General features: G+C 37.1%; 1 long non-coding RNA gene across 1 annotated transcript in view; it reads right to left on the bottom strand.

Annotated features, from left to right (window-relative positions):
* The window catches only part of LOC139674478 (uncharacterized), a 95,646-nt gene that overhangs the window by 14,528 nt on the left and 61,503 nt on the right, over window positions 1-19,615 (bottom strand). Inside the window, exon 5 of the long non-coding RNA XR_011698300.1 lies at window positions 13,406-13,504. This is a non-coding gene — a long non-coding RNA (uncharacterized lncRNA). The remainder of the gene's footprint in view (window positions 1-13,405; window positions 13,505-19,615) is intronic.

The following is a 19,615-nucleotide window of genomic DNA, read 5'->3' as shown; positions in this document are numbered from 1 at the left end:
TGTGGTACAATCATATCAGATTTGAGATATCCACAGGTACGCTCTGAGATCAGCGAGCTAGAAATACTTTCAAAGGTGGTGATACAAGTCAGTGTGTGTGCGTACATGCTCCTTTGGAGGTTTCCTTTGGGGTTGTGGATTGTGATTTCATCCAATTTTACATGAGCCATTTAGTTTAATGGAAGCTTTGATCATTTATAGCACAAAACATCTTTCACTAATCAAATTTAGAATGCAGAGGATGACTTAATAGTGATGTGTGTGCTTACGTTCATACCCCTGCTTCAGTGCAGTGTGCTGTTTCCCTGCTCTTTTCCTCTCAACCCAAGAACACCATGTACTGTTCTAAAGATTGAAGTTGTTAAGGCATAAAGAAGTTTCTTTCAGTAGAGTTCACTGGTTTTGTTACTTAATTCTACTTTGGAAATCATCAGAAGTCATCTGTTGTGGAAATGATCAAAAGCAAGAGCTATGACATTACAGAGAAAGATATCTTGTTTAAAATGAATAAAAATGGTCATTCAAGGATTGCCTTTGGAACATTCAGCTCTGAGGGGCCAGGGAACAATGATACAATTTCACAAACATTGCAAAATAGATTTTTGCTAAAGTAATAATTACAATAGTAATAAATAGGTACTCTTAAAAATTTTTATTATGATGAATCTCTTGCTAGTTGAAGCATATTAGAAAATAAAAGCAGAGTCAAATAAAAAGGTATTGGCATAGCAAGATAGAAATAAAATCCTAAAAGAATGATCTGCTCTCATTCCCTGGTCTGCTGTGGGACCATTGGAAAATCTCAGCTTCAGTAAATCAATGCAATTTCATAGTAAATTCAGTTGACCCTCCTTTGTTTTTTTCCTTTCCCTTTGCTTCCCCCCAATATATGACACATGATAAGCTTAAATTTGCATCTTCATATGCATTCACTGATGAAATAATGACTGTAGAAAATCCCCTGATGTTTTTTAGTCAGGTGATAATTGGAGTGGAAGAATAATTATTCAGAAATTAAATAAAAACACCCTTAATTGTAGGAATTTGTTAAATAATGAAAATACAAATTCGCACAGATTTCTTATAATGAACTAAGTCCACATATTCCTAAATATATGAACATCCCAAGCGTTTTCAAAGAAATCTTTGAGTATCACTGTATGTGCTGATGCTGGAGTTTCAGCCATAATTCTTGATTTCTTCTACCTGTATATTTGTAAGCTAGAATACTAACATTGTTTTTGTAACACTTCTATGTGTTTGACTATGTTTTTTACAGCATGTAGTCAAACAGCCAGGTCAGAATATAAGATAAGCCTTTCTTCCTTTTTGCTTCATGTATGGCATGTGACAGCAGAATGGGCACAATATGAGTTTACTAAGTTGTTTCTTTGTGTTTCCTCCAAAAAAAGCATTCCTTCTCCTGTAGTTGTCTGAAGGTTTGGGCTTATTACTGTGTGACAGTGTGTATAAGACACTACTGCATATGATCCTTTTCTTCATAGTAGTCCTTCTGAACTCTTCAAAGTGTTTTCTTAGGAGCCTGTTGCTAACTCAGAGGAAGCCAGGCAGCCAACCAAGAGCTGATTCAGTATCCTTGTGCAACCAAGTGCTGTTTGTTTTACTTATACTACTACATTACACCACAAGAAGCTCTGGAAAAGAAAAGGAACAGAAAGAGAGCTCACCAGCTCTGAATATGATAGTCTTGTCTCTCTAAAATTTTTTCAGCCTTCATTCTTAAGAAACTTCAAAAACCTTGTAAAAGTGATGGGTAGGAAAGACTTGCATTGGAGATTTATCGTGGAGTTAAACTATATACCCTCTCACACAGGTGGTTTTGGTTGTAATAGAGAGCTTATGTCATGTTGTACCTGCTTGAGTATTCTCAGCAGTACATTTACTGTGATCTCACAACTCTTGACCAGAATTCATCCCTCTGATGTGACCCCTGAGGGAGGGATAGGATCTGTCCTTCCAAGAATCATTGCTACTAAAGAGTTTCCAAGGTCAGCGCATCTCCTTTCTGACTGTTATCAGGATGTTGATCTCACAACCTATTCACTAGTGAAGCAGAGGAAAACCAGCTGCTGTTAGACTGTTTCTGAAATAAGTCCACTTTTTGCAGTTTGTTCACTCCAAGACTACATTACACTGTGGACCAAGCTGGAGAGCTTTCAACTAGAAGAGATCCAGCTGGCTCTTCATGTGCTTACACCACTTCTAACCCATTGGGTCAGACTAGAACTAATCTGCTGTAAAATCCTCTTTAGTTTGCAAAGTGGAGAAGCTGGGTCCTCAGGAAAAACATTGCCTCTCTAAAGATATGCTCTTATTACAGTCCACCACTTGCTAAGGCAAACACAGGCAGGATTTCAGTTTCTTGTGAACATTGGCATTTGCTGTAAACTAACGACTGAGCAGCTTAGTGTGGTAATATCTTTTATGGACAACTTTCCTCCAGAGGTTGACCCTACCATGTCCAGCATCTAAGCATGGATGTTTCCCTCCTTGGCTGCTTCTCATGATTCAAAGAAAAGGCTGTGGCTTCCTTCCTGCAGGACAGCAGACCAGCCAGCTGCCACACCTTTTTGCTGATGGATTAAAGTGTTTTTGGGCCTCAAGCTGTATTCCCTTCAGCTGCTACTGATGTATACAATTTTTACTAGGCAAGAATAATGGGATTTAAGGGAAGAAAGAATAAAAGTAAATTTTCAAAGGAAATCCTGCTATTGGTTGCTGCTATTTCCTTCTATTGTTGAATGTTGCAGATGCTGAAGTAAATTTCTACTGAGATGGGAATCCCACATTAACTGTTGTCATCTAAGTTTGGTCATGGCCAGCAGTTAAATCATTCTTCCTTCTCATTTGTACAGCTGAAGCTTCCAGTGGTATTTCAGACATTTTTCTTAGTAAGCATGCATAATGCTTCCCACAGGTCACTGTCCTCTGACATGTGCCAAAAGGATTGAAAAAGAAATGTTGAACCTTCCACAAACTCTTTGACAGCTTCTATGGAGTTGCATAGAGAAGGGTGCTTGCCAAAACAACTTGTAAGTGTCATATTTGTTTTATTTTCTTTTTTTTTCCTCTTCCCTATATTTTGAACTTAATTTATGTGGAACATAATTGAATTCCTCAGCGATACTGTTGATTTTCTCCATAATGAGTTGTGTAGGAAATTTCCAAGAATCCCTTCCAATCCTAAAATTCTTCTCAAATCATTATCCTTTGAAAGCATAAATTCAGTGTATGGGGCAATCTCTGTTTTTACGTGTGGTGCTTAAAAGAGGATTTAGATACCTCATTGTGAATCAGTTCTAAGTGGGTTATGTCTGCAAGGGGGATGCATGGGCCCCCTTCACTGACCAGACATGCAATATCCTTGCAGCCTTGATTGTGTTTTCTTTAGCATGTATACTCTTTACTGGGGAGTGTGGGTTACCAGTGTTTGCTCTGGTCTACAGTTCTGCTCACAAAAGGCACTAAAATGATCCAATCACCCAAAGAAACTATCCAAGCAATAGGTTTGGCTATTAGTGTTTGCCAGTACTTGTTAGCTATTAATGCTTGTTAATACACTGAAGATTCAATGAGGGGAAGAGTAGAAAGACAAGCAGCAACCCAACCTGTAATATAACAGGCAGTGTATTTAATAACTGTTTTACTTAAGAGAGAGTAAGAATCTAAAAGTTCTCTGAACATGGCCTGTAGATGTTTCCTTCAGAGAACAATCTCCTAGCTGTGTCAAATCTGTCAAGTCTCTGTTTCCCACCATTCCCTCCCCTACAGCAATTGGCAGCACGAGGACTGCAGGAGGCCCAGTTGTGGAAGGACATGCTGTGAGCATGGGCTGAAATTACTCAAGACATTGGCATTGCTGGAAAGGCTGGCTTTAAAAGTTTTCTGTCACTCCCTCTGTCCTGGTGCCCTGTATTCTCTGTGCTGGTGTTTACCATACCCTCAGGTTGCACTTTTGTGACAAATTAAACCAAGCTGAGTCAGCACAGTCATGGTCTCCTCTAAATACTTTGCTCTGGCTCTCCCCCACTTCTCTTGTACTACTTAGGGCACTGAGAGTGCCAAGCTACAGAAAGTGCTGTTAATCCCTTTGAACCAGCCCTGAACCACTGGGAACCATCAGTGCCAGCAGCAGAGGGGTGGAGATCACAAGAGAGACAGGCAGGATGGTGGCAATATTGGTTTAGATTGGTTTAAGCTGTTGAGAAACTTCAACCTCATTGCAAAAGAATAGCAGCATGTGGGGCTACTCAGTGAGCTGAATTACTGAAATTATGTACGTTTATAATAAAACCAAACCAAACCAACCAACAAAAAAAAAATCCCACGAAAAACATAAAGCAAAAACTCCCTTCTTGTAAAGGGTTGTGTTGATGTAGCTAAAGGGTCAGTGAACTACTGCAGAGTATTTGTTGCTTTGAGGTCACTATGCTTCTCAGTTCACCCCATAAATTTCATCCCATAAATTGCCTCCAGAACTAAAAAGATCATAAAAAAAGAAGGCTGTAACGCCTTTATTAAACTGAAAGTGGAAAATTCTGATTTGGATTCAAGGTGCTTAATTAGAATATTAAATTCAAACAGCCTGTTCAAAATTATTGAATGTATGTGTTGATACTCTGCATCTCAGTTGAGTAAGAAAAACCTGTTGTGCCTTTCAGAAAAGATAGTTAAGTCTCCTAAATGTGTTTCCCAGAAATAGTGGAATATAAATCATCCAAACAGAGTGTTTTGAACAAATTAAAACCAGTTTGTTGGAGTGACAACATGCTTACTTAACTCAAGATACAGTAATGGGCTTTTTGATGTTGTTCTAATTGAACCAGATTTCCTGAATTATTTTCTACATTTAATTTTAATGTCTTCAATTATGTTTCTGTGTCTTCTTGAAATAAAATCACATGTTTTCTCTATTTTTAGCTGTAACACCACCTACTTTGAAACATTTTTGGATAAAATATTTATAATTTTGACAGAATTTTAGGTAGTGGATCATGATGTTTATTTATTTATGTGAAGGATGGCAAAGCTTTCTTCCTTATGAAGTATAGAGGTAATCTGAGCGGCTGAACTAATGTTTGCTTCATCTTTATTTTTGGACATCTCTATGTAAGGATAACATCCTGTGTAAAAAGCTGTGCTTGTAGTTAAATAGATCTTTTAACATTGTACACTTCCCAGGACAGAGAATATAGCAGGATTGTACTTAATAACATGCTGCATCTTGTTGTTTTGCTATTTATTAAAGAAGCACATTAAGACATAACATCTGGCTTGCTGGGTGCCTAATTATGGATTTTACTCTGGTTGTTCAAGGGTCTGTGCATCTCTCCTCATCTCATTTGTTCTGTTCCATTAGTACCCACATCAAGTAATGTTTCAGTTTCCATAGGAATTTTCAAGTAATTTTCCAAGAAATGAAACTGCTGCATGGTACCTGTCCTTAAACTATGTTGATTTGGTTTGTCTGTACTCATTATTTCTTTAGAACAGCCATGCCTTTGTGTTCCTGTACCTAGATTGTAAAGCTGAGTTGACTGTCTTTTTTAAATCAGGTCTACTCCCATTAGATATGACAGCAGCACTGGTGTGGACATCAAAATTCAGATAATTTCATGCCTTGCACGCTTTTCTTTAGGAAAAATAATAGATGGAGAAGATGTAGCATCTTTAAAAGAAGTAGCACCATCTAAAATGAACCATGGTTGGTTCTGGTGTCACTAGTTCACATGCTCTGAAAGGACGCCTTCAGAGCTGTAAAATACCCATGGTTTTCATCACAGGGCACAGCTATGTCCAAATCACTTCCCTCATCTGCTCAGATGACTTCAAAGAAACTAATGAAATGCAAAAACCAGCCTTGTGGCACAGTGAGCTGGAACTGATGCCTTCTACTGAGATTTACAGTTATATGTGGATGAAAAGAAGTCTTTCTGTTCTCTGTCCTAAATGAAACAAGAGCTACACTTACAGACAGACTTATAAAGGGATGAGGGTGCTGGCTCTAGATTACTACTTTCTTTTGTTGGGGGGAAAAAAGGAAGAAACTCTTAGTGGAGGTGAAAGAGAAAGTGAGCATTTTAGTATTTTGTATTATATACTTCTGTTTCTTGTCAAACACTCTTCATTCCTGTTCTATTAACAGAGTACTTTGCAGGGAAACAAACTGTAATGGTTAACATCTAAGAAATCCATAGGCAAAATAGATTTTAAAGGCCCTTTAGAGCCAAACCCAAAACCATACAATTTATTATGCTAATTTGAGTTAATGCACTTTGACAAGATTCAGAGTTGCAACTATTTAAGTGGCATAAGTAACAGAGGCTTGTTGTCACTGTTTCTGATCTTCTGCTGTTTCCAGTAAATTCAGTGAGAAAACAGAGCACTAGAGATGGAAAGATTTTTCCCACACCCATCCCCATTTCAGAGCTGGGAGCAAAAAAAACCCCAAGAGATAACTCACATTCAACTAAATACAGAGTAAAAATCACACTGCACAAGCGAAACTAGCAAAGGCTCAGGACAAGAGTTAAGCATTTTGTTGGCTAGATCCCAATCCAAGGAATGTATCTTGCAGGTGTTAAATGTTGGTAGCTGTGTTCCCCCAAGTTCTATGGAGGTAGTTTGTCAGATGACAAAGAAGGTATCTTTCTGGAGAATTTTGCTGTGGAAAGTCAGTTCCTGTCCAGAAGCGGTGGAGAGGCACCAGTTTACTTTATCTTCCTTTATTATGGCAATATTGAACAGGTTCTTCATTATTTCTTGAATGTGTGTTTTCTGTGGCAAAGTACAGCATCTCTAGAGGTAATGCAGAGGTGCCAAATGCTACAATTGTCCTCAAATGCATATATATCCTGGGAATGATCCTTATCCTGTTTGACATAAAATTGTATTGTCTAATCTTCATTCCTAATATTTGTATTATTAGAGTTAAGAATTATGATAAATTATATATTTTTCAAAGTTACTGCCAACATAAAACATAGAGGAGCATTAAAAAATTTACTAACAGAATGTTATATTTAGGCATAGTAAAACATACTTAATTTCCTTTCATATTGTTGAATTTTGCTTTTAAAGTGAACTTGCTGGCAGTTCAATTTTTTGATTTGAAGCAACCAAGACAAGACAGTAGCACTCAGCCTCACAAAGCATAGCCAAAAGTATGCCAGCCACAGCTGTGTAAGCTTTTCCAAGATTAATTTTTAAAGGACTTTAGAATAGGCAGAGGAGAATGTAGTCTCTGAAGTTCAGCAAGACAGGCAATGGCTTGAACCAAAATTCTTTATGCTGTTTGTGAAATCAGAGGTTAGGATGCTGTTCTCTAATTTGCCAGAAGTGTCAATAATGACCTCTTGCTTCTTCAGTAAACTGTCTTTGATTTGCCTGAACTGAAATCTGAAAAAATAATAACAAAGGTGTTCCAAATAGAGGGAGCTTGCTGTGTATCAGTCCATATGGGTGTGTAGCTGTGTAGGAGTGTGTACCTGCCTGTGCTATGAAATAGGGAAGTGTTTGAAAACAAACTTTTTATGATGCTTGAATATTAATGTAAAGTGAGTCTGACTGTGTTTTCTGCATGCAGTTATAATGCAGTCAGGTTAAAAGGGGGAAAGAAACCAGGAAAGCAGTCTATTATCCATGGTGCTTTGACCCAGGGGCCTCTGCTGCCTCCTGCAGCTTTCAGTAATGCTGACTAAACACCACTGCTAATTCTGATGCATGACCTTAAATAAGGGTGACAAAATCTCCTCACTAAAGACTAACAGATAAAAATCCTAGACTGAAATTCTCAATTTTTTTCTTGAACTTGAGCTATAGTGACATTTTTCTAAAAAAAAAAAAAGATTGCCAGAGAATATATTTAGGAAAATATATGCATGCGTATCTCACATCCTGAATATTGGTCTTCAAAGGATGGTAATGCATTTTGCTCCAACTGAGGAGGAAAGCAATTGATGAGGTTTAGATATTTAGAATATTAGCTGCCAAACTATTTTTTTAGTTAAACCACTAATAAAGGAATTATTTCTAGATTTTTTGTTTTGGTATGGGTGCCCAGAAGGTACAGTGGTGTCTTTGTTTGTTTGTGTGGGTTTTTTCTCAAAATAAAAAATCTTTCCTTGAAATTGCAAAGCCTGACAGCTGCTACTTAAAGATAATATGAAACAACACTTAACATTCAGTGAACTATTCTTAGCATCAAAGTAGCTCTTGTTAACCTTAGTACCCAACTATGTGAAAGATCTGGACAGCAATACAATGCACCTATTAAAAAATCATTGCTGCTCAAAAAACAGATATGTGATATCATTAATGCCCATTTCAAATTTAGGAAAAAAAAACAAACAAAAAACCCCCATTACAATATGATGTTGAAAAGCTTTATTTTTAACCAAAAATTGTAACTTGTTTGATGTCTGAGTCCTGAATATAAAGCCTATCTTTTCAATATAGGATTTTTCACATTTTATTGAGCAATTTTCTACTTTTTTGCACATGGCTCAATACTGTATCCCTTGTTTCAGGGTGTGGTATCTTACCATATAAATAGCTGGGATTAACTACATGCCTAAATACTGAAGTGGAACTACTTGCATAAGGAACTACCACTCAGTGGCAATAAAACAGAATTGGGTGTAGAATTATTTGTTTATTACTCATCAGTCAGAATTACTTGACCACACAAATGGAGTCCCTGAGGCAGTATCTGGAAGCCAGAAGTAAAAAAAAAACCAAAACAAAACAAAAAAAACCCCAAAACAAAACCAAACCAAAAAACCAACCAGATTACACTCTTATAAATGGTCTTTAGAGTGGATTTTTTCTTTAGTTTTGTTCTGCAGAGTTTTTTTACAGATTATTAATGACAGGGTTAAGAAAAGAACATTTGAACTTAATTAGTGATGTAAGATAATACATATAATTGCAGTATGAAGAGAAGCTAAAATATCTTGGTACATACAGTGGCTGTATTTATTCCCACAGTAATTAACCTACATATAAAAGGACTTTTCAGACCAGATTCTTGAAGTTAGTGGCAAATTTCAATAGCTTTGTAAAACTACAAGAGCCTCACTGGCGCCATCCGACTGCCTCTGAAGTCAGTGGAAATTTGCCTGCAACTTTGGTGGAAGTAAACAACAAAATAGTTTGGAAAACAAAATGCAAAAGTTGCCATTAGTGAGTCATGAAATCTGGAATTAGCTCAGAGAGAGTCTCCATGTCCTCCAATCTCCATCTAAGTGCACAAAGCAGAACTTTTAACTTCTTTTTTTTTTTTTTTCCCTAGGAGTGCTAAGACAGAGAGCAATGTTGTAGTATGTCCTCATATCTGAACCATTAAGCAAAGGCCCATGTTGTTGTACCCAGAGCTCTGATTTTACAATCCAGCCTTTTTGAGTCTTATGTATCTCAAGTATGGCCAGAGATGTGGGTATTCAAAGCTTAGAATTTTGTTAATTTATGTTTGCCTAAATTAATTTCTCTTTTATTAAAAGAGCTAGAAAAACAATCTTGATTTTTATACTGTAAAAGTTTTCATAAATATTTTTTTGGTAACCTGAGCAAAGAAAAATCATGGCTAATAAATTTTGAGAGTATTCCTTGGAATAAGCGTACAAATAGAACATGGGATTAACACAATTAATGGTAACAATATTTCAGAGTGAGGGGACTTTTCCTGGCAAGGTATAATGAAAAAGCATTTTCCCACACAAGATTCCTTGTTACCTAAAGGGTGAAATGCTCACATCAGGATAGAAGGCAGGAGAAAATATGACTGACATGGAGTTAAATCCACAGTGAAAGTACTACAGGAAAGTCCTCTTCAATAAGGGCATAATTGTGTAAATAAGGATTTCATCCACTAGTCTGCCATGGTTTCTCAGAATACAACAGTGGTTCAGTTTGAATTTATTGTGTGTATATCTGAGTTCTACACACTGGATGTCAAGGCTCTCTCTTCAGACAAAGCCTTATTGTTTATTAAAATGTTTCATTAGTCCTTGCTGTGGGAGCCACAAACCTCTTGTTTCCACCAGAGTCAGATTCCGCTCAGAGCACAGTGTGGAATGCATATCCTTGTGAATTTAAAGTACAGAATAGCCTCTCTGTGGCCTGTGCTAAAAATCCATCTGAACGCAATAACTTTCCCCTAAGCTTAAATGGGCCACAGTGTTTTGTGTCAGAATAAAAGCGTACACTGACCCTGACACTCTGCTCTGGCTGAAAGTGAAACAGAGTTTAGAAAAAAAGAATATTTTTGTCTGCTTCTGAGTCTACCTGGGTTTTACCTGTAGTATAGGTATGAACAACCTTATTCAGGGTTCTGCAAAATTTTGCTTTTCTGTGTCTTCTCCAAAAGACACTGAAGCAGAGGAATCTCTTCTCCCCACTTTGTATCTACCATAAGCATGAGCATTCCAGGCCTTCTCTAGTGGGTCAGCCAAGTGGACAACACAGAGATATTGTGTTCCTTCTTATTCTTCTGGGATTTTGTTCCTCTGCAGCACCAGAAACACTACAGAAACTGTAGTGTAGCAGATTTAACCCTCACATTTTCTAAGGTTTAATCTTTAAAGTAGAAATGTAAAGCATTTTTTTCCAGTAGGGATATCTTCATAAGGCTCCTATAATTACTTAACAATGATTCTCAAGACTATTGTCATTGTTCTGGTTGTTTGAAATCTGTTTTTGTGTTTCTACTTACAGTGGTTAGATATATTACCTCATTAATATTAGACTTGAAATCTTGTTTCCATTGGCAAATGGAAGTTATTTATGGATAAAATTATTTTACAGGGCATCAGCCACTACAGAATGGCTGTCTTTTATTTATTGTTGCTACATAATACTACAAGTTTGTATCGAATCACAGCCCACTGACCCCTTTGCTACTTACCAAGAAAACTACAATTACCACTGCAGCCCATGGGTTAAACAGGTTCCTTACTGCTGGAGAAGTGGGATGTATAACCTCTTGAGTAAATGGCATTGTAATTTTAAATGTTACAAATATTTTCATGGTATTTAACATAGCTTCTTTTACCTAAGAACACTACTTTGATTCTCAGTTTCTAAAGTCTTCTGATCCTAAACAATTCTGTAGGTGGCTCAGGCTGTATCATATTATCCTGTCATTTCCTTAAGATTAGGACCTGTACTCAGGAAAGTAAAACTTCCATTTTGTCTCTCTGTCTCTCTCTTTTTTTTTTTTTTTTTTTTTTGGCGAGGTGTGGGGGGGAAGTGGGAAGGGGATGAGGTGGGAAAAGGACAAATTAAATTCTTCAGTGGTCCATGCCATATGTTTTAGATCAAAGACTTAAACAAAAAGATATAGGACAGCAGGATAAGGAACTAAAAATGTAACAATAAGTACATCTTGGATAAATATACAGAACAAAGGGCTCTGCCCTCTCTTCCTCAAAAGTATATTTTAAATATAAATATAAACTAGGGTTTTTCTTCTGAAAAACCTCAAACCCCAGTGCAAGCACATTTCAAAATAACTCCTGGCGTGAACAGCCCAACATAAACAATGGCCCACAAAAAGCATTTTTGGACCATTAATGAACTTTCCAATTTTCTTCAAACTGACAGCTCAGGAGAGCTTCCAAATGCATGGGTATGTGCAACATATCAGTTAGAGCAGGAATGCTGTCATGTACCCTATCAAAGAGAATGCATCAACCTCAGCTCCCCATAGTCAGTGATGCGGCTGTACAGAAAATATCCATCACTGAAAGCTTGCCACATCTCAGCACAGGCTGCTGCCTGTCTGGCAGTGTGTGTGACCTTCCTGTAGAGCAAATGTTCACGTAACTGCTCACTAGTGTGAGAGAGCAACATGCTGTGCTCCCTGGTGAAGTGCCACAAGGCGAAAGGGAAGATTGCCTACAGGTTGGGTTGGCTTTTTATTCCTTCTTTTTCTAATTTCCCATATCTCAAATGTAGGATCACTGTCTGATGTTGGGTTTTAAGCCAAGTGTATGGGGTTTAACTGAAATGAATAGTTTTCACCAAAACCTTTTGCCTGTACCTTGCTAAAGGCTGTTCTCATCTATTTTATTTGAAGGCTTAATCATCTGAGCGCTAAACACTTGCTGCTTTGCTCAACTGGGATTTGTCTTGCTGTCTGGTTTTTTCATCATTCTTTTAGTAATATCCCAGTACAGACATGAGTGTATGTGTGTAGGAGTAAGTACCTGGGCAACCTGGGTGTAGGAATGACACACTCTCCTGGTCTCAGTGGGAAAATGGTGCATTTGCTTCTAGCAGTTTTCCTCTTGGAAGTGAATAAACTTCTTCTTAGTGAAATGAGTGCCCTTCCTGCCCAAAAAGTTATGACTAGACAACATGCCTCACCCCCTTAGCATGGAGGATGATGAGGAAGCATATCTGAGGAGGGCTTGGCTTTGTTTTGGGCTTTTGAGGCAAGCTGCAATGCTTCTGCCTTGTTTTGGGGTCCAGCCACTACTGTCACTGTTTCTCTTCCATTCCATGCCTGTTTTCCTCCTGACCTTTGCCAGAGGAAGGAGAGGAAGGGAGAGAAAAGAGATCTACATACCCAGAAAACATTTAATAAATCACCACAGCTTTGTTTCCTACATTGTGTCCATGGAAACACCTACAAAATTAGAATTTGCTCAGCACAAAATAGCACAGGAATGTCCTGCTCCTGTACAGTGTATACAAATCAATGCAGAGGCCTCTTTAAATTGAGTATCTTTACTTGAAGGAAAGTTAAGGATCCATAACCGGACTGTTTCACAATCACTTAAATTGTCCCCCTCGAAAATCTTACACAGTCTGCTTTTTTTATTTTTTGTTAAACATATGATATTTGATGAGCAAATGAAGCTTTTGTTGAAATATGACTTAAAACCTTTTTTTTTTGTGAGCATTTTCAAACAAATTCCTTGCATTTAGGAAGGCTTGACACTAAACAATAAGAAATTAATATTTACTGGTGAATTTAAGTGAAATGCATTCAGGAAATTTTCAGCCTAAAAGGAATTTTAGGTTATAAAGATGACATTCCAATCTGAGCATAACTTTAAGATATGCTGAAAGAGTCATCTACATATCCAAAACACACAGCATAAAAAGCCTTCATGCTGCCTCTTCTCTTTTCCATTTACCAATTCTTTCCTGATGACTGACACAGTTGCAACATCCCTGCTTTGCCCTGCCAGGTACCAGTCCTTCCCCCTTCATGCTGGTGACTGTGCCCGTTCAAACAGAGCTCCATGTGCTGCACTGTAATTATTGATGACAGCTTTTCAAAGGCAAGGAGGGCCTGGAGGATGGGCTGGTCTGCAGCCTTTGACTCTTAAGCCTTTTGGCTTATTTACACAGGACATTTTTTTTCCCACCTACTTACCTGTTAGATGGGTGAGTCATGTCCAGTGCATGTCCATAACGTCACTTAGGTAAGCCTGTCTCATCAAGTTCAGGATGGCAACATCTATACGGTGTCAGACTGGGAACAAGAGATTGCAAGCCTTGACTGTGATATGAATATCCTTTTCAACATGTATCTGTATGTCAATCTAGAGTAAGACTCCTGTGTTATTTGGGGCTTCCAGGTGTAACTACAACTATCAGCAGGCAGTAAACAACAGGATTATCTCATGGCCTGTCAGAATGTAAAAGAAAGAGAACTCACTGCTTTACCAGCTCAGGGTTAATCTCATATTTCTGAGAAAAACAAATGGCTAAAAATGTACCAGCCAAGGCCATATGGTCCTAACACGTGTTACTTCTCCATCTAGCTGCCAAAAACAATGTCTGTGTCTGTCTAAGAGGTGCTGAGTAGTTTCTTCAAAGTCTGTAGCATCTCTGTGAAATCTCAAGGATAATAGTGCTGCCAGGTCTCAAAATAACACAGAATCAAGTCATGACAGCTGGACACTTCTTCCTTTAAAGTCACTGGGATAGCATATAGTGATTCTGGGAGCAGAGGAGAAAGCTGCAAATTTGCCATCTCTCTTTAAACCAGAGAATTTCACCCTGCTGACACTGTGTTAGGTACACAAAACATTTAAGTTAGCACAGTGATGCTGCTCTTGTATCCTGGTTTGAAACTTGAGGTTGCTAAGGTTCTGTGTGTTGCACAGAGCTGTGGGAAGGAAGTTAAAGAACACTGCAAATATTTACTATAGGCTTTACCAGCAATTAAACATTGTATTTATCCCTCCTTTCTGAGTAGCAACATATTATAAAGGCCTAAAGTTACATTCTGCCACTGCAAAATATGCAGAGCATGGGTATTTCAGCCTTGTATATTTTATACATATACAGACTAGGATATAGGTGGTGAAACCAGACAGGGGGAATCCTTATTTTTCTCAGGAATATGGTTACTGTGTTGAAGTGCCTGCCTTAACAGCAAGCCTTTCTGCTTCAAGAGCTAAATTCCTATCACAGATACTAAAGCAGAAAGTAAGCTACCCTAGATGCAATGACTTTCCTAAAAGTCTGGCATCCTAAACTACAAACAGTGCAGCATTTCTTTAAGGACTGGAATGAAGCCCCTATACCAGAAATAAGAAAAAAAAATCTAAAAACGATAATATGTTAAATAATACAATTAGGTCATACCAGCCTCAGCACAGTTCTCTTCATAAAAATTGTTCTTTGTATTTTTATATTTCAGATTTAAGAAATTGAACTATTTTTGACCAGAAGTTATCTAGACTCTTGAGGAGTTATGGGGAAAGTGAATGGTTTCTTCAGTGAGATGAAATTTATGTTCATCATCTCTGAGAACACAAGGGCAGATCTCTATTATAATGGTTGATTAGGATGAGGAAGGGAATAAAACCTGGAAGAAATTAGATTATTTCTAAAATGGCAAAGGAATTCTTCTTTGATGGCCTATCACCCCACAAAGCCAGGCCCAGAGCAGTCCTGGCTCTCCTCCTCTGCTGTCAAGGGCATGGGAATTTGAAGAGCCCACAACCACACCAGCCAATAACACAGTGTAGTTGTACAGCAAAACTTTCTTCCCTTCTGTTTTCACTGCTCTGACACAGCACAATCTCAATGTCTGTATGTTTGCACCTTGTAAGCAAAGGTGGGCACCATCCTCCCTATTCACTTACCAAAAAACCCACCAAGTTTTTCTCCAAGGAATGTGGTTACAGAAGATGCACTGTCACTGTTTGTGACATTCAGAACTTTTAAACTAAGAATAGTGAAGGTACTAGAGGTTTTGCGCCAGCCAAAAAGAATCAGTGTATTTTTCATGTCATCTGTCAGCTTAATTCTACTCTCTTCACTACAAAAATACATTAATTAAAGGACAGTTTGTCCATTTACTTTCTTTATAATTATTCTCAGCTATCAGTGACAGCAAACTCGAATTATTTTTTGCCTAATGAAATTGCAGCTGCTGCCTAAGGCATTTATATACAGATGGATTGACTGTTCAGAAGTGAAATGTCATATCAGCTACTGAAAGATCTTATTATATATATTTAGAACAAACTATTTTTTTCCAAAAGCCATGTGACAGAGTAATATTATTTGTAATTTTTACTATGGTTTAATTTCTTGGAATCAGTCTTTATAAAATTTTGCTTTATGATACATAAAATACTTCCAGTGATACCTTCAATGGGATGAAAAAATCTCTCAGAAACCTCTCAGGATTAGTACCTTCTGTTTATAGGTCCAGCAAATACCTCTTTTGTTATTTTGCTTTGCATGCTTGTATAGGCACCCCAAGGAAGGAACTTTGTGTTAGTAATTAGGATGTGATCTGTCCAACAAGTAGGTGAAGAGGAGAAGATTGTACAGCAGCATTAACACAACCAGGTCATAGTGGCTGGACACAGTTCTTCCATCATTACAGCTTCAGGGTTGATGTTTTCTGTGTCACGCATGACAAAGCTCTTTCTTTTCTGCTTTTCAAGATTATATGTACTTTAACTGTTTATGGGAATTCTTTCTGTGGCACTGCATCCTCGTAATAGAAGCTAAAACTTTAACATTTTCAAAGGCATGTCATATATTTACATTTTGCATGATTTTAAAACCAATGCCTTGAAACATGAAAGTTCCTGACAGAACAGTCAGTTTTCAAAGATTGCCCTCTCTGTAAATAATATAGAGGTCCTTTCCACATACATGGTCCCATCCTCTCCCTGTCATTCCAAAATCTGTTTCTCCTCATGAGATCTGTCCTCATTTATGCTTACATTCTCTATTATATCTCACTATAATAATATAAGCACAGAATAAAATAATATCTAGCTACAGTTCTACATTAACTAGAAAGCTTTTTGCAAAAAAAAATACAATTTTTCAGCAAGTAATGAAAACACAAACTCACTTGAAAGATAGTAATATTTTTGCTTTGTTAGCTATGCATATCTACTGTTACATTTAATGACTTTTTTATAGTCTGGTATTAAGATTGAGCTGTTTAACAAGCAAGTATTTATCTGTTCCCAAAGTTCAACCAAAGTCACACCAAAGTTAGTTCAAAGAACACTGGACACTCTAGTACTCAATAGTACTTACTAGAAGACAAATTTTGGCTGAGAAAAAAATATTTGAATAATCTATTTGCTGCTTACATTCTTTTTGGTTCTGTATAAAAAATCCTCTGCTATTATGCTCAAGCAGAAAATAACAAAGGTTTGGTAAACTCAAAAGGAAAGATTCAAAAATTATAAGGAAAAAAGTTTAATTCAAATAGGAGGCGTTTTGGTGAATGAGAAGCTTCAGTCTAAATTTAGCATTTTATTCAGAAGCATCCTGCTCCTCTATAAATGACTAAGACTGTGTACACACAGATTTTCCTGAATGTGATGTTTATTTGCAGATGCCAAGATGTCTTTCAGACAAATATCTAACACAATATTACAGAAAGTGGATGCAACTCTTGCTGTCAAGAACAGCCAGTTGGCTCCTGTGTGGCCAGAAAGGGATTCAGACTTGAGAGGAGCTGCTGGGAGGTGCATCCTCTTCAAATTGCAAAGGCTGTTGCAATCTTAAAAGATTCTCTGAGAGTGATTGTGTTTAGAAATTAAAGAGTGAAAGATTTGTGGGGTTTTGTTTGTTGTAATGTCCATGAGGCAACTGAACCCAGAGTGTCAGCACAGAGTGGAGACCTCCTCTGAAGGCCAGATTAGGTTTAAGTGGTTTTAAGCACAAAAGCAAGAAGCTGTTTCTTGAGTGGTGACAACACAAAGCAATGAAGGAAATCAGGTCATAGAGAGCAGAGACAAGGTTTTCATTTGGAGGACTCTGTATTTCAGGCAGGAAAAACAGATTTGGTTTTGAGAGCAGCTGAGCACCCAGAACTGCAGCTCCAGGAAACAGCAAAGCAGCCCTTGAGGTAGTTAGGCACATAAAGTGCCATACATTGTGCTGCTGTGTTTTGTTTCAATAGTAGCAGAAGTCTAAAAATATATTTGTGTGTATTTTTGTCATTGAAGCTTTCTGCAAACACAACTAATTATATCTCTATTTCTTGCTTTCCAATATTAAAAATTTTTAAGGCACAGAGATGCTGATATTGGTTGTAAGTGGTAAAATGTATGTCAGAGAACATTTTGTTGAGAGCCTACTGAAAAATGTTACCTGAGAAATTGTAAGAGTACCAGAGATTATCAGATCTTGACATTCATCTGCTTCTTCTTTGAGAAAACTCTTACCACTTTCAGAGCTCTAAATGTGAGGTGAAATTTAACAAGACATAAACTGTATTTTCAAAAATTAGGTATCTTTCTGCAATCTCTTCTCATTATCACAGCATTTTATCTGTCATGTTAATATTTTTAATACAGACTCTTTATAGATGCAAAGAGAACCTTGGAGAGCAACTCCCCAGTGTTCTTGGCTTTGCTATCAGAAATAACCTGACCAGAATCTCATCCACTGAATCTAAATATTTTTTGGTGATGAGCTCCTAAAAGAGCTCTTTTATAATATCTGGACCTGATACTATAAACTCCAGAGAAATTCAAAATTTCTGCCTATAAATAGCTATTAAAGCATAGAAATTTAAAGCTTTACCTTCACACCTTTATTTCATATTTTAAATCATTCCTTCTGTGTCATAGTAACTAATTTTATTTACTGGAAGTGTGTTTGCATTTCATGCTCCCAAAGTTAATTTAACATTGCTCTTTATATTCTTAATAATCATTATTATAGTAGTAATATTTAATATTTTACTTTTGTCTTTCCTTTTTACAACTTTGTATGTTTTCAAAACTTTTATGCCAAAAAAGAAAAAAAAACAAAGTAGGGAACTTCTATTACATTGGCAATAATATATTACTTCAGCTCTTCTCTGTCCTTCTTAGAAATCTCTCGCTATCTCTTCTTTTAAAATTGCACCTTTTAAAGACCTAGTGAGATGGAGGTGGTTTCTGACTGACTGATCTGCTTACACATCGTTCAAAGCAATGGGAGCTCATTCCTCTTGTTACTCCATCATCTTCAGCTGCTCTGTGCCTTCTAGGATTACTCCTTCTCCCAGCTGCCATTTGGATATTCTCTTCATAGCTAACATTAGCTTTACTCCCATTCCCAATTTATATAGTTCTCTTTGGGCTCCTGCATGCCATTCTAATTTTCTGCTATGTGCCATCCACTCACTTTCCCTCTGTCTGCAAAACCAGGTTTTGTTAAGCTTTGTGAGATCTATTTAATTTCTAAAAGAATATGCAGCCCAACAGTAAATGTAATATGCATTCCAGAAGACCTACAAACAAGTTTTACTTGGCACTCACAGCAATGAGGTAAGAGGATAAAATGAGTTTGTGGTCACATTACCAGACCACCAGCAGAGAGCTATGAGAAAGCTAGACCCATTTTAATTAGGAAAAGTATAAAAAGCTTACATGAGAACCATGATTATGGTCTTCTATGAACCACAAACTGTAACTATGTGAACTATAACTATGAATTTTCTTAGCTTTATTCTTGGATTTTAATATCACCTTACAAAAATAACCCAACTGATTTTCCTGAGATTATTCTAACTCTACCTTTATTAAAAACACCCATTTTTTGAAAAAAAAACCAAACCAACAACAAAAAACCCAAACCAAAACCAAACAAAAAAAACTCTCAAACTACAAGAGATTGGACTTGATAAACTTTACCTTCAAAATTGGTCCATGCCATTCTATAAATCTGTGCAGTATATGTTTTAAAGGCTGGTTTCTACGTAAGTAGAACTGTACATCTTAAAAATTGAACCCTTTGACTTCTGTAACTGAGAATTTAAGTCTTCATCATTTCTCTGAAACAGTTATGTCCTGTGGAATTGTTTCACATTTGAGAGGACAGTGGTCTTATGATGGATAGACTGTCACTTATGCTGATAGAAGGTGATTTCTTACAATGCAGAAGTCAGATGCAATATTTTAGCCATGTAGTTCAGTATTGTAGTGACAGGATCAAACTTTTGCTTTGGGGACTTGCTTAAAACATAATGAAATAGATAAAAAGAGTCCTCAAGTAGCACATTCTCTGCTATTTGATTACATCAACAAGGATATGGCCAGATGGAAATAGTTCAATGTCATGTTAGAAAGCTGAAACTATCACCAAACTAGTTGATAATGCT

Source organism: Pithys albifrons, chromosome 7 (genome assembly GCF_047495875.1).
Source record: "Pithys albifrons albifrons isolate INPA30051 chromosome 7, PitAlb_v1, whole genome shotgun sequence".
Lineage (NCBI taxonomy): Eukaryota > Metazoa > Chordata > Aves > Passeriformes > Thamnophilidae > Pithys > Pithys albifrons.
Note: the sequence above shows the minus strand (reverse complement) of the source record. Positions and strands in the feature narration are given on the sequence as shown.